A 15647-nucleotide genomic window follows, 5' to 3' on the forward strand; every position below is an offset into this window, starting at 1 on the left:
CCCCTTCTGCATCCCAGCAAGAAACAAGTGGTTTACCTTTTAAGGACATAAAATCAGATTAGATGTAGAAACCAGGTACACAAAAGGGTTGTGTATTATATCATCTCACAGAAAGATTAAATGAAGATTTACATGCTGCACAGCGGACCTCAGGTCTCTTCCCCAAACCAGCTTCCAGATCGCAGACCAATCGGCCTGGGACTAGGAGATTCCTCTGAGAGGGAAAGTGACCCAAGAGAAAAGACCTGCAAGCACTCAATCACCCTGTGTAAGGCTTACACTTAACAACTCCCATGGACAAAGAGTTTTTACTCAGCTTTTTATTGATGCGGTCTTTAATCTGAACAGATGGCCAAAGTTTGCTAAACAACTGAGGAAAATCTCTAATGTGAAATAAAGAGGCCAAGATAACAAAACAGGAGACACCAAATTAACAGACAAAATAGAAAGAAAGAAAGAAAAAAGAGAAGGAAGAAAAAAAGAAAGAGAGGGAGGGAGGGAAAGAACAGAAGCAGGGGATTTGGGGAGGAGAAAGCAGCAAAGGAAGGGTAGGAATTTTCCCACAAAGTAAAACAAAGAATTTTTTTTTTTTAAAGTAGGAAAGCTTGAGAAGAGTTCTTCCATCCAGGAGGTCCAACTACAAGGAATTTCAAAAGGAAAAAGAGGAAAAAAAGGAAAGAAATTAATTATAAAGAAGAAATGCAACTTTCTTTTTTTTTTTTTTGGCAACACAGTAACTAATATGAAAATCTCATCTTAATAAAACATCTAGAAATGCTGGATAAATTAGTCTGTCAAATGCTGAGCTCACAAAAAAGTAAAGCTTTCAGCGAACCTGGAGGAACCTGTCAATATGAGTAACCAAGACTTTTGGCCTTTAATGCTTTTAAAGTAGACAAGGACTCAGAAACCACATGAAGTGCAGAGCTGGTATTGAGGGTTCCACCATTTTTTACACATTCTCAGTGCAAGAATGGACAGGGGAGGCTGGTTTAAAAAAAAAAAATCAACCAACGGCAAAGGAATAACAAGAAAATGCCTCTGCCTAGCCACAGACTCTGGAAACGCGGGTTGCTGGGGGAAGTAACACCTAAAAATCCTCAGATTCAGAAATGACAATGACTCCCAATTAAAGAAAAAACAAAAATAACTCTCCTAGACACAGCAAAACATTAAAAATAAAGAGATCTTTAAAAAGGTAGAGAATGATACCAAAGGCACAGGCAACAAAAAAATAGACATACTAGACAATGAAAAATTTAAAATTCCACACACAAAAAGACAATACTAACAGAGTAAAAATGTTCCCACTGAACAAGGGAAAATATTTGCAAATCATATATTTGATAAGGAGTTAATATCTAGAATATATAAAGAACTCCTATAACGTAACAATTTTTAAAAAAAGAACCCAAACAACCAGATTAAAAACTAGGCTCAAGTGATCCTCCTGCCTCAGCCTCCTGAGTAGTTGGGACTACAGGACATAGTGGCTTGTGCCTGTGGTCCCAGCTACTCAGCAGGCCAAAGCAGGAGAAAAACTTGAGCCCAGGAGTTCAAGACCAGCCTGGACAACATAGCAAGATCCCATCTTTTACAAAAAAATTAAATTAAAACTAGGCAAAGGATTGAAATTTATATTTCCCCAAAGAAGATATACAAGTGGCCAAGAAGCATGTGAAAAGATGCTCAACATCCCTAATGATTTGGGAAATACAAATCAAAACCACAATGAGATACCACCTCACACCAATTAGGATGGCTACTATCAAACAAACAGAAAATAACAAGTGTTAGCAAGGGTGTAGTGAAATTAGAATACTTGTGCCCTGCTGGTAGGAATGTAAAATGGTACAGTCACTGTGGAAAATAATATGGCAGTTTCTCAAAAATGTAAAAATAAAATTACCTTATGATGCAGCATATACCCATATACTTTTGGGTATATACTCCAAAAAAATTGAAAGCAAGGTCTCAAAGAGCTTTTTGTATAACCATATTCCAGCAGCATTATTCACAATGGTTAAAATGTAGAAGCAACACAAGTGTCCACTGAGAGATAAATGGATCATCAAAATGTAACAAACACATAGAGTATTATTCAGCCTTAATAAGGCATGATATTCTGACATATGCTACATTGATGAACTGTGAGGACATGACACAAAGTGAAACAGGCCAGTCACAAAAGACAAATATTGTATGACTCCCCACATATGAGGTACCCAGCGTAATCTAATTCACAGAGACAGAAAGTAGAATGGTGGTTATCAGGGGCTGGGAGGAAGGAGGAATGGGGAATTACTGTTTAATTCATACAGCGTTTCAGTTTTGCAAGATGCAAGTTCTGGAGATAGATGGTGGTGATGGTTATATAACAATATGAATGTACTTCCTAACACTGAACTGTGTACTTACAAATGGTTAAGATGGGCCGGGCGCGGTGGCTCACACCTGTAATCCCAGCACTTTGGGAGGCTGAAGTGGGTGGCTCATCTGAGGTCAGAAGTTCAAGACCAGCCTGGCCAACATGGTGAAACCCCATCTCTACTAAAAATACAAAAAATCAGCCAAATGTGGTGGTGGGTGCCTGTAATCTCAGCTACTCAGGAGGCTGAGGCAGGAGAATTGCTTGAACCCAGGAGGCGGAGGTTTCAGTGAGCTGAGATCACGCCATTGCACTCCAGCCTGGGCAACAAGAGCAAAACTCCATCTCAAAAAAAAAAAAAAAAAAAAAAAAAAAGAAAAAGAAAACAAAATACAACTGCTATTTACATGAAACATGTCTAAAGTATACCCATAGAAAGTAACAAAATGAAAAAAGATGATGTGTCTCTATAAACATAGACAAATAGTCTTTAGAGTAAGAATATTATTGAGGATAAAGAAGACAGTGATTAAAGAAAGGTGGTATTTAGAAGGAAGACACAAATAGACAAAGATAATCCGAATTAATACATTTCATAACATAATTTACAAATTTATCAAACATATAAAGCAAAAACTGACTATTTTACAAGAAGAAACTAAGAAATTCACAACCATACAAGACAATTTTAATACACACCTCTCAGTAATAAAGAGACAAAAACTGAAATCAGTAAGGGCACATAAAATGTGAGTAACTCTGTAAGTTTGATCTAAGAGATGTAGGCAGATATCTGCTCCCAAAATGCGAGCGTGCGCCTTGTTTACCAAAGAATTATCTCCCAAACAATGTCAACAAGGACCCATATGTTAAACTATAAGTAAATTTATGATTAGCAACAAAATTAATACAGATCAATACAAAATTAATAAACACTTGGAGTATATAATGGTAAAGAAAACCCAATGCCAACAAAGAATAAATACTTAGTAATAAATGTAGTAAGAAATGCATAACACCTATCAGAAAGAATTAAAAACACATGTCTGGCCGGGCACAGTGGCTCACGCCTGTAATCCCAGCACTCTGAGAGGCTGAGGCGGGCGGATCACCTGAGGTCAGGAGTTCTAGACCAGCCTGGCCAACATGGCAAAACCCCATCTCTACTAAAAATACAAAAATTAGCTGGACACGGTGGCACATGCCTGTAATCCCAGCTACTTGGGAGGCTGAGGCAGGAGAATCACTTGAACCTGGGAGGTGGAGGTTGCAGTAAGCCAAGATCGCACCATTGCACTCCAGCCTGGGCAATGGAGCAAGACTCCATCTCAAAAGAAGAAAAAAAAAAGTCTAAACAAAACTTTGTATAAAAATGTTCATAGTAATATTATTGAAATAGTAAAAAAGTATAAATTATGCAAATGTCCACCAACTGATAAGGAAATATGGCATCTATGATGAAATATTATTTTGCAATATAAAGGGTTGATTATTGACATAATCTGCAGCATGCATAAACCTTGAAAATGTTATGCCAAGCCACATACTATATGATTCCACTTATATGAAATATTCAGAATAGGCAAATCCATAGACTCACAACATAGATTAGTAGTTTCCAAGGCTGGGAAGAGAAGGGGATGGGAAGTAACTGCTAATGAGTATGGGGTTTTTTAAAGAGTGATTAAAATGTTCTGGAACTAGGTAGTGATGATGGCTGCACATATTTGTAAATATACTAAAAACCACATCTTTATACCTCTTTAAAAAAACGATGTTATAGGGCTGGGCGCAGTGGCTTACACCTGTAATCCCAGCACTTTGGGAGGCCAAGGCGGGCAGATCTGTGATCAAGACCATCTGGCTAACACGGTGAAATCCTGTCTCTACAAAAAATTAGCTGGGCATGGTGGTAAGCACCTGTAGTCCCAGCTACTCGGGAAGCTGAGGCAGGAGAATCGCTTGAACTCAGGAGGCGGAGGTTGCAGTGAGCCAAGATCGCACCACTGCACTTCAGCCTGGGGACAGATTGAGACTCTATCTCAAAAAAAAAAAAGGATATGATGACATGTGAATTGTATCTCAATAAAGCTTTTAAAAAAAAAAAAAACCTGTATGAGGAAAATGTTAAAATACTCCCAAAAGAAACTAAAAGAAGATGAACACTAGAAAGATATATGATATTCTTGGATAAGACAATTCAACATTATAAAGATATAAATTCTCCCAAGTTAATTTATAAATTCAATACAATAATAAAAATACTAACAAACCATTTTATGGAGCTGAATAAGTTATTAAAATTCATATGAAAAAACAAACATGTAAGAATAACAGGAAAGTACTAAAACAAAAAAACTACAAAACAAGACTAGACTTACCAGACATTAAAATATACTATAAAGCTTCTATAACCAAAACACTGCAGCACAGGTGCATGAATAGACAAATTCATCAAGCTGTGTAATTAAAATACTATATGTATAACTTTTTGAATCTATCAAATTTCAAATAAAAGTATTTTTTGAGGATTTTTTGGAGACAAAGAGTCTTACGCAGTCTGCTGCCCAGGCTGGAGTCCAGTGGCACAATCACAGCTCACTGCAGACTTAATCTCCTAGCCTCAAGCAATCCTCCTGCCTCAGCCTCCCAGGTAGCTGGGACTACAGGTGTGTGCCATCACCCCCCACTAATATTTTTTGTATTTTTAGTAGAGATGGGGTTTCACCAGTCTCATACTCCTGGGCGCAAACCTCCTGCCCGCCTCAGCCCTGCAAAGTGCTGGATTATAGGTGTAAGCCACTGCACCAGGCCCAAAAGTGGTTTGTTTGGTTTTTTGTTGCCCAGGCTGGAGTACAGTGGCTTAATCTCAGCTCACTGCAGCCTCCGCCTCCCAGGTTCAAGTGATTCTTGTGCCTCAGCCTCCCGAGTATCTGGACTACAGGCACCTGCCATCACACCTGACTAATTTGCTTGTATTTTCAGTAGAGACGGTCTTTGCTATGTTGGCCAGGCTAGTCTCGAACTCCTAACCTCAAGTGATCTGCCCATCTCAGCCTCTCAAAGTGCTGGGATTACAGGTGTGAGTCACCACGCCCAGCCTCAAAAGTGTTCTGGTTTTGTTTTGTTTTGTAAACCATGGTTTTACCTCTGGTTAGTGGGACTAAAAACAGGAGGAAGACTTTTCTTTTTAAGAATATTTTAAAATTGAGGGTAGGGCACAGTGGCTCACACCTGTAAGGCAGAAGAACCCTGGAGGTGGAGGTGACACCGAGATCACACCACTGCACTCCAGCCTGGATGACAGAGCAAGACTCCTCCAGAAAAGAAAAAAAGAAGAAGAAAATAAAAGAAAAGGAGGAAGCATTACTGAAGGCAACAGCAACTCCAAGTACAGTGGAAACAAACCGAAAGTAGGGCTGAAAGAAAGAGTTCCGCATAGTCCCAGCTACACTGAAGGCTGAGGTGGGCAAAATTAGCCAGGCATGGTGGCACATGCCTGTAATCCCAGCTACTCAGGAGCCTGAGGCAGGAAAATTGCTTGAGCCTGGGAGATGGAGGTTGCAGTGAGCCGAGAACGTGCCACTGCACTTCAGCCTAGCTGACAGAACGAGACTCTGTCTTAAAAAAAAAAAAAGAAGAAGAAGAAGAATATTGTAAAATTGAAAGCATCCAAATGTTAATAATAACAAGTCAGAAAGGCAAACCTGAGATTCTAGGCCCAGAATAGTCTAGAAAGCACAAATGGCCTACTTTCCTCATTCTTAGCACCTGATTTCCTATCTTCTTGAGGAAATACTGGAATCTGTGCAAGAAAACCAAGAGCTAAGAATAAGGGTAGATACAATCAGGAGTGCTTTCATGGAGAGCTATCTGACACAATAAAATTCATACACAATGAGAACTAGAAAATATAAACTGATCTTGGCTGGGCGCAGTGGCTCACGCCTATAATCCCAGCACTTTGGGAGGCCGAGGTGCACAGATCATGAGGTCAGGAGATTGAGACCATCCTGGCTAACATGGTGAAACCCTGTCTCTACTAAAAATACAAAAATTATCTAGGCGTGGTGGCACAGGCCTGTAGTCCCAGCTATTCAGGAGGCTAAGACAGGAATCGCTTGAACCCGAGAGGCAGAGTTTGCAGTGAGCTGAGATCGTGCCACTGTATTCCAGCCTGGGCAACAAAGGAAGACTCCGTCTCAAAAAAAAAAAAAAAAGAACAAAGAAAATATAAACTGAGAGTTTCCTATTTCAGACAGGAAAATTTTACCAAAAGCAGACTGGTTACTTAAGATAGATTTAAACTAACTGTGCAAAATTAACCAAAATTGCCATTAGTCACAATATGAAAAATTGCTTTATTCTGCCTACGGCAATAGGAATCCTAATAAATAAATAGTTGGTGGGCTGATAATTACTCTACCCTTGCGTTACTTAAGATGATTTTTAAAAGTCAGAAAATGTTTTACATAAATTAGTAAGTCGAATTAATAGTTCTGTTTTTGCTCACAGCCAATCTGAGTCAATTACTGCAGTTAATTTTTACAAACAGGAAGAAGTATTAAATAAGTCAAAAGCTCCTAATATTAACACATAGATAGGTAGATAGAAAGACAACAGACGAACCTAGATATATGGTCTATCAAGGCTCTATTTAACAGTTGGTCAGAATGCTTTATTATATACCTACAGTTAAGCAAAAAGAAAAAAAAATCTGTGCTACATTTCCTAGTTTAATGACAGAGACATGTACTATCACTTTTATTCTCAAACACAGTAACTTTTCTGGCTCCATATTCAATTTACCAGACATACCAATATCCCTGTTCATAACAGCATCATTAGTCACAGCATCTCCATGAAATACAATCGTTTTTCCAGACATGGTACTTCTGCTCTGTGACTAACAACAGAACATTGTCACTATTATTGCTATTATAGTTTTTGTTTTGTTTTGAAGATATGGGGTCTTACTACATTGCCCAGGCTAGAAAGCAGTAGCTATTCACAGGCAGGATCATTGCATACTACAGCCTTGAATCCCTGAGCTCAAGCAATCCTCCCACTTCAGCCTCACAAGTAGCTGGGACTATAGGCTGTGCCACTGTGCCCAGAACTGTTAGGTTTTTTATTTTTCCTGCCTTTGGGAACACTTTTAGCTTTTTTCTCTTCTGTCATCGAAACCTTAAAATTGTATGTCATTTCTTGACATCCATATTTCCTTTTAGCCTACATGTTTAATTTCTTTTTGTTTCTATTATTAATATACTTTAAGTTCAAGGGTACACGTGCACAACATGCAGGTTTGTTACACAGGCATACATGTGCCATGTTGGTTTGCTGCACCCATCAACTCGTCATTTACATTAGGTATTTCTCCTAATGCTATCCCTCCCCCAGTCCTCCACCCCACGACAGGCCCCAGTGTGTGATGCTTCCCTCCCTGTATCCAAGAGTTCTCATTGTTCAGTTCCCACCTATGAGTGAGAACATTTGGTGTTTGGTTTTCTGTCCTTGTGACAGTTTGCTCAGAATGATGGTTTCCAACTTCATCCATGTCCCTGCAAAGGACATGAACTCATCCGTTTTTATGGCTGCATAGTATTCCATGGTGTATATGTGCTAAAATTTCTTAATGCAGTCTATCATTGATGGACATTTGGGTTGGTTCCAAGTCTTTGCTATTGTGAATAGTGCCACAATAAACATACGTGTGTATATGTCTTTATAGTAGCATGGTTTATACTCCTTTTGGTATATAACCAGTAATGGGATTGCAAGGTCAAATGGTATTTCTAGTTCTAGATCCTCGAGGAATCGCCACCCTGTCTTCCACAATGGTTGAACTAGTTTATACTCCTACCAACAGTGTAAAAGCTTTCCTATTTCTCCACATCCTCTCCAGCATCTGTTGTTTCCTAACTTTTTAATGATCGCCATTCTAACTGGCATGAGATGGTATCTCACTGTGGTTTTGATTTGCATTTCTCTGATGACCAGTGATGATGAGCAGTTTTTCATGTGTCTGCTGGCTGCATAAATGTCTTCTTTTGAGAAGTGTCTGTTCATATCCTTTGCCCACTTTTTGATGGGGTTGTTTTTTTCTTGTAAACTTGTTTAAGTTCCTGTAGATTCTGGATATTAGCCCTTTGTCAGATGGGTACATTGCAAAAATTTTCTCCCATTATGTAGATTGCCTGTTCACTCTGACGGCAGTTACTTTTGCTGAGCAGAAGCGCTTTAGTTGAATTAGATCCCATTTGTCTATTTTGGCTTTTGTTGCCATTGCTTTTGGTGTTTTAGTCATGCACTCTTTGCCCATGCCCATGTCCTGAATGGTATTGCCTAGGTTTTCTTCTAGGATTTTTATGGTTTTTAGGTCTAATGTTTAAGTCTTTAATCCATCTTGAATTAACTTTTGTATAAGGTGTAAGGAAGGGATCCAGTTTCAGCTTTCCACATATGGCGAGCCAGTTTTCCCAGCACCGTTTATTAAATAGGGAATCCTTTCCCCATTTCTTGTTTTTGTCAGGTTTGTCAAAGATCAGATGGTTGTAGATGTTCTGTTCCATTGGTCTATATCTCTGTTTTGGTACCAGTACCAAAACTGTTGTGGTTACTGTAGCCTTGTTGTATAGTTTGAAGTCAGGTAGCGTGATGCCTCCAGCTTTGTTCTTTTGGCTTAGGATTGTCTTGGCAATGTGGGCTCTTCTGTGGTTCCATATGAACTTTAAAGTAGTTTTTTCCAATTCTGTGAAGAAAGTCATTGGTAGCTTGTTGGGGATGGCATTGAATCTGTAAATTAATTACCTTGGGCAGTATGACCATTTTCACAATATTGATTCTTCCTATCCATGAGCATAGAATGTTCTTCCATTTGTTTGTTTCCTCTTTCATTTCCTTGAGCAGTGGTGTGTAGCCCTCCTTGAAGAGGTCCTTCACATCCCTTGTAAGGTAGATTCCTAGGTATCTCTTTGAACCAATTGTGATTGGGAGTTCACTCATGATTTGGCTCTCTGTTTGTCTGTTATTGGTGTATAAGAATGCTTGTGATTTTTGCACATTGATTTTGTATCCTGAGACTCTGCTGAAGTTGCTTATCAGCTTAAGGAGATTTTGGGCTGAGACGATGGGGTTTTCTAAATATACAATCATGTCATCTGCAAACAGGGACAATTTGACTTCCTCTTTTCCTAACTGAATATCCTTTATTTCTTTCTCTTGCCTGAATGCCCTGGTCAGAACTTCCAAAACTGTGTAGAATAGAAGAGGTAAGGGAGGGCATCCTTGTCTTGTGCTGGTTTTCAAAAGGAATGCTTCTAGTTTCAGCCCATTCATTATGACATTGGCTGTGGGTATGTCATAAATAGCTCTTATTATTTTGAGATATGTTCCATCAATACCTAGTTTACTGAGAGTTTGTAGCAGGAAGGGCTGCTGAATTTTGTCAAGGCCTTTTCTGCATCTATTGAGATAATTAGGTGGTTTTTGTCGTTGGATCTGTTTATGTGATGGATTACGTTTATTGATTTGCATAGGTTGAACCAGCCTTGCATCCTAGGGATGAAGCCAACTTGATCGTGGTGGATGAGCTTTTTGATGTGCTGCTGGATTCAGTTTGCCAGTATTTTATTGAGGATTTTTGCATCGATGTTCATCAGGGATATTGGTCTAAAATTCTTTTCTTTTTTTGTTTTGTCTCTGCCAGGCTTTGTTATCAGGATGATGCTGGCCTCATAAAATGAGTTACGGAGGATTCCCTCTTTTTCTATTGATTGGAATAGTTTCAGAAGGAAATGGTACCAGCTCCCCTCTGTACCTCTAGTAGAATATGGCTGTGAATCTGTCTGGTCCTGGAATTTTTTTGGTTAGTAGGCTATTAATTATTGCCTCAATTTCAGAGCTTGTTATTAGTCTATTCAGAGATTCAACTTCATCCAGGTTTAGTCTTGGGAGGGTGTATGTGTCCAGGAATTTATCCATTTCTTCTAGACTTTCTAGTTTATTTGTGTAGAGGTGTTTATAGTATTCTCGGATGGTAGCTTGTATTTCTGTGGGATCGGTAGTGATATCCCTGTTATCATTTTTTATTGCATCTATTTGATTCTTCTCTCTTATTAGTCTTGCTAGCGGTCTATCAATTTTGTTGATCTTTTCAAAAAACCAGCTCCTAGATTGATTTTTTGAAGGGTTTTTTGTGTCTCTTATCTCCTTCACTTCTGCTCTTAGTTATGTCTTGCCTTCTGCTAGCTTTTGAATATGTTTGCTCTTGCTTCTCTAGTTCTTTTAATTGTGATGTTAGGGTATCAATTTTAGCTCTTTCCTGCTTTCTCTTGTGGGCATTTAGTGCTATAAATTTCCCTCTACACACTGCTTTAAATATGTCCCAGAGATTCTGGTACATTGTGTCTTTGTTCTCATTGGTTTCAAAGAACATCTTTATTTCTGCCTTCATTTCGTTATGTACCCAGTAGTCATTCAGGAGCAGGTTGTTCAGTTTCCATGTACTTGAGCGGTTTTGAGTGAGTTTCTTAATCCTAAGTTCTAATTTGATTGCACTGTGGTCTGAGAGACAGTTTGTTGTGATTTCTGTAGTTTTACATTTGCTGAGGAGTGCTTTACTTCCAACTACGTGATCAATTTTGGAATAAGTGCGATGTGGTGCTGGAAGAATGTATATTCTGTTGATTTGGGGTGGAGAGTTCTGTAGATGTCTATTAGCTCCGCTTGGTGCAGAACTGAGTTCAAGTCCTGGATATCTTTGTTAACCTTCTGTCTCGTTGATCTAATATTGATGGTGGGGTGTTAAAGTCTCTCATTATTATTGTGAGGGAGTCCAAGTCTCTTTGTAGGTCTCTAAGGAATTGCTTTATGAATCTGGATGCTCCTATATTCAGTGTATATATATTTGGGATAGTTAGCTCTTCTTGTTGAATTGATCCCTTTGCCATTGTGTAACGGCCTTCTTTATCTCTTCTGATCTTTGTTGGTTTCAAGTCTGTTTTATCAGAAACTAGGACTGCAACCCCTGCTTTTTTTTTTTGGCTTTCCATCTGCTTGGTAGATCTTCCTCCATCCCTTTATTTTGAGCTTATGTGTGTCTCTGCATGTGAGATGGGTCTCCTGAATACAGCACACTGATGGGTCTTGACTCTTTATCCAGTTTTCCAGTCTGTGTCTTTTAATTGGGGGCATTTAGCCCATTTACATTTAAGGTTAATATTGTCATGTGTGGATCTGATCCTGTCATTATGGTGTTAGCTGGTTATTTTGCCTGTTAATTGATGCAGTTTCTTAACAGCATCCATGGTCTTTAAAATTTTGCATGTTTTTGCAGTGGCTGGTACCAGTTGTTCCTTTCCACGTTTAGTGCTTCCTTCAGGAGCTCTGGTAAGGCAGGCCTGGTGGTGACAAAATCTCTCAACATTTGCTTGTCTATAAAGGATTTTATTTCTCCTTCACTTATAAAGCTTAGTTTGGCTGGATATGGGATTCTGGGTTGAAAATTCTTTTCTTTAAGGATGTTGAATACTGGCCCCCACTCTCTTCTGGCTTGTAGAGTTTCTGTTGAGAGATCCACTGTTAGTCTGATGGGCTTCCCTTTGTCGGTAACCCGACGTTTCTCTCTGGCTGCCCTTAACACTTTTTCCTTCATTTCAACCTTGGTGAATCCGACAATTATGTGTCTTAGGGTTGCTCTTCTCGAGGAGTATCTTTATGGCGTTCTCTGTATTTCCTGAATTTGAATGTTGGCCTGCCTTGCTAGTTGGGGAAGTTCTCCTGGATAATATCCTGAAGAGTGTTTTCCAACTTGGTTCCATTCTCCCCGTCACTTTCAGGTACACCAATCAAACATAGATTTGGTCTTTTCACATAGTCCCATATTTCCTGGAGGCTTTATTCGTTTCTTTTTACTCTTTTTTCGCTAAACTTGTCTTCTCACTTTATTTCATTAATTTGATCTTTAATCATTGATATCCTTTCTTCCACTTGATTGATTCAGCTATTGAAGCTTGTGCATGCATCACCAAGTTCTCATGCCACGGTTTTCAGCTCCATCAGGTCACTTAAAGTCTTCTCTACACTGTTTATTCTAGTTAGCCATAACCTTTTTTCAAGGTTTTTAGCTGCCTTGCAATGGGTTAGAACATGCTTCTTTAGCTCAGAGAAGATTGTTATTACCTACCTTCTGAAGACTACTTCTGTCAACTCATCAAAGTCATTCTCTGTCCAGCTTTGTTCTGTTGCTGACAAGGAGCTGCGATCCTTTGGAGGAGAAGAGGTGCTCTGGTTTTTAGAATTTTCAGCTTTTCTGCTCTGGTTTCTCCCCATCTTTGTGGTTTTATCTACCTTTGGTCTTTGATGTTGGTGACCTACAGATGGGGTTTTGGTGTGGATGTCCTTTTTGTTGATGCTGATGCTATTCCTTTCTGTTTGTTAGTCTTCCTTCTAACAGTCAGGTCCCTCAGCTGCAGGTCTATTGGAGTTTGCTGGAGGTCCACTCCAGACCCTGTTTGCCTGGGTATCATCAGTGGAGGCTGCAGAATAGCAGATATTGCAGAACAGCAAATATTGCTGCCTGATCCTTCCTCTGGAAGCTTTGTCCGAGAGAAGCACCCACATGTATGAGGTGTCTGTTGCTCCCTACTGGGAGGTGTCTCCCAGTTAGGCTACTTGGGGGTCAGGGACCCACTTGAGGAGGCAGACTGTCCGTTCTCAGAGTTCAAATGCTGTGCTGGGAGAATCACTGCTGTCAGACAGAAACGTTTACGTTTGCAGAAGTTTCTGCTGCCTTTTGTTCCACTATGCCCTGCCCACAGAGGTGGAGTCTATAGAGGCAGTAGGCCTTGCTGAGCTGGGGTGGGCTCCGCCCAGTTTGAGCTTCCTGGCCACTTTGTTTACCTACTCAACCCTCAGCAATGGCGGACAACCCTCCCCCTACCCAGCTGCAGCCTCGCAAGTCCATCTCAGACAGCTGTGCTAGCAGTGAGCAAGGCTCCGTGGGTGTGGGACCCGCCAAACCAGGCACAGGACAGAATCTCCTGTTCTGCCAGTTGCTAAGATCATGGGGAAAGTGCAGTATTTGGGCAAGAGTGTCCCATTTTTCCAGCTACAGTCTGTCACAGCTTCCCTTGGCTAGGAAAGGGAAATCCTCCAATCCCTTCTGCTTCCTGGGTGAGGCGATACCCTGCCCTGCTTCAGCTAGCCCTCTGTGGGCTGTACTCACTGTCCAACCAGTACCAATGAGATGAACCAGGTACTTCAGTTGGAAATGCAGAAATCACCCGTCTTCTGCATCAATCACACTGGGAGCTGCAGACCAGAGCTGTTCCTATTCGGCCATCTTGAACAAAGATCTGTTTAATTTCTTTTAAAGTCAAAAGAACATAGGCCAGGTGTGGTGGCTTAAGTTTGTAATCCAGAACTTTCAGAGGCTGAGGCAACAGATCACTGAGGGCCAGGAGTTCAAGACTAGCCTGGCCAACATGGTAAAACCCTGTCTATATTAAAAATACAGCTATTAGTCAGGCGTGGTGGTACATACCTGTTATTCCAGCTACTTGGGAGGTTGAGGCACAAGAATCACTTGAACCCGGGAGTTGGAGGTTGCAGTGAGTTGATATCATGCCACTGCACTCCAGCCTGGGTGACAGAGCAAGACTCTGTCTCAAGAAGAAAAAAAAAAAAAAGTCAAAAGAGCATGAAATATGTTGCAAAAGGACATATAGATCTTAAATAAAATATTTATGTTACAAAGAAATTAAGATACTCAAAAACTTGGGGATAGAAGGAACACACCCCAACATAATAAAAGCCATATATGACAGACCCACAGCTAGTATCATACTGAATGGGGAAAAACTAGAAAGCCTTTCCTCAAAGATCTGAAACATGACAAGCATGCCCACTGTCACTATTGTTATTCAACAAAGTACTGGAAGTCCCAGCTAGAGCAATCAGACAATAGAAAGCTACAAAGGGCACCCAAATTGGAAAGGAAGAAGTCAAATTATCCCTGTTTGCAGATGATGCAATTTTGTATTTGGACAAACCTAAAGACTCCACAAAAAAAGTATTATTAATAGAAGTGATAAACAAATTCAATAAAGTTACATGATATAAAATCAACATACAAAAATTAGTAGCATTTCCATATGCCAACAGCGAACAATGAGAAAAAGAAATTTTAAAAGTAACGCCATTTATAACAGCCACATATAAAACTGAATAACTAGGTATTAACCAAAGAAGTGAAATATCTCTGTAATGAAAACTATAAAACACTGATGAAAGAAATTGAAGAGGACACCAAAAAAATGAAAAAATATTCCATGTTCATGGATTGAAAGAATCAATATTGTTAAAATGTCAATACTACTATCAAAGCAATCTACAAATTCAAGGCAATCCCTATCAAAATGACAATGACATGCTTCACAGAAACAGAAAAAACAATCCTAAGATTTATATGAAACCACAAAAGACCCAGAATAGTCAAAGCTATCTTGAGTAAAACGAACAAAACTGGAGGAATCACAGTACCTGACTTCAACTATACTACAGAGCTATAGTAACCAAAACAGCATGGGACTGGAATAAAAACAGACACACAGACCAATGGGATAGAACAGAGAATCCAGAAACAAATCCGCACACCTACAGTTAACTCATTTTCCACAAAGGTGCCAAGAACATACACTGGGGAAAAGACAGTCTCTTCAATAAATGGTGCTGGGAAAACTGGGTATGCATATGCAGAAGAAAAAAACTAGACCCATATCACTGGCCATATACAAAAATCAAATAAGGCTGGGCGCGGTGGCTCACGCCTGTAATCCCAACACTTTGGGAGGCCAAGGCAAGCAGATCACTTGAGGTCAGGAGTTCAAGACCAGTCTGGCCAACACGGTGAAACCCCATCTCTACTAAAATTACAAAAATTAGCTGGGCGTGGTGGCACATGCCTGTAGTCCCAGCTACTTGGGTGGCTGAGGCACAAGAACTGCTTGAACCTGGGAGGCGGAGGTTGCAGTGAGCTGTTATCAAGCCACTGCACTCCAGCCTGGGCAACCAAGCAAGACCCTGTCTTAAAAAAAAAATCAAATCAAAATGGATTAAAGACTTAAATCTAAGACCTCAAAATGTGAAACTACTAGAAGAAAATATTGGGGAAAATCTCCAGGACATTGGTCTGGGCAAGAATTTCTTTAGCAGTACCCCACAAGCACAGGCAACCAAAGCAAAAATAAACAAATGGGATCACATCAAGTAAAAA

The 15647-nt window shown here is 39.8% G+C and overlaps 1 protein-coding gene across 47 annotated transcripts in view; it reads right to left on the minus strand.

Moving 5' to 3' along the window:
• TFDP2 (transcription factor Dp-2) overlaps positions 1–15647 on the minus strand; it is a 197046-nt gene that overhangs the window by 173308 nt on the left and 8091 nt on the right. For 24 of the 47 annotated variants that reach the window (XM_077990886.1, XM_077990872.1, XM_077990869.1 and 21 more), the window contains exon 2: positions 13917–14034. The gene's annotated coding sequence lies outside the window, so the exon portion shown is untranslated. 47 annotated transcript variants of the gene reach the window in all.

Source organism: Macaca mulatta, chromosome 2, assembly GCF_049350105.2.
Source record: "Macaca mulatta isolate MMU2019108-1 chromosome 2, T2T-MMU8v2.0, whole genome shotgun sequence".
Taxonomy (NCBI): domain Eukaryota; kingdom Metazoa; phylum Chordata; class Mammalia; order Primates; family Cercopithecidae; genus Macaca; species Macaca mulatta.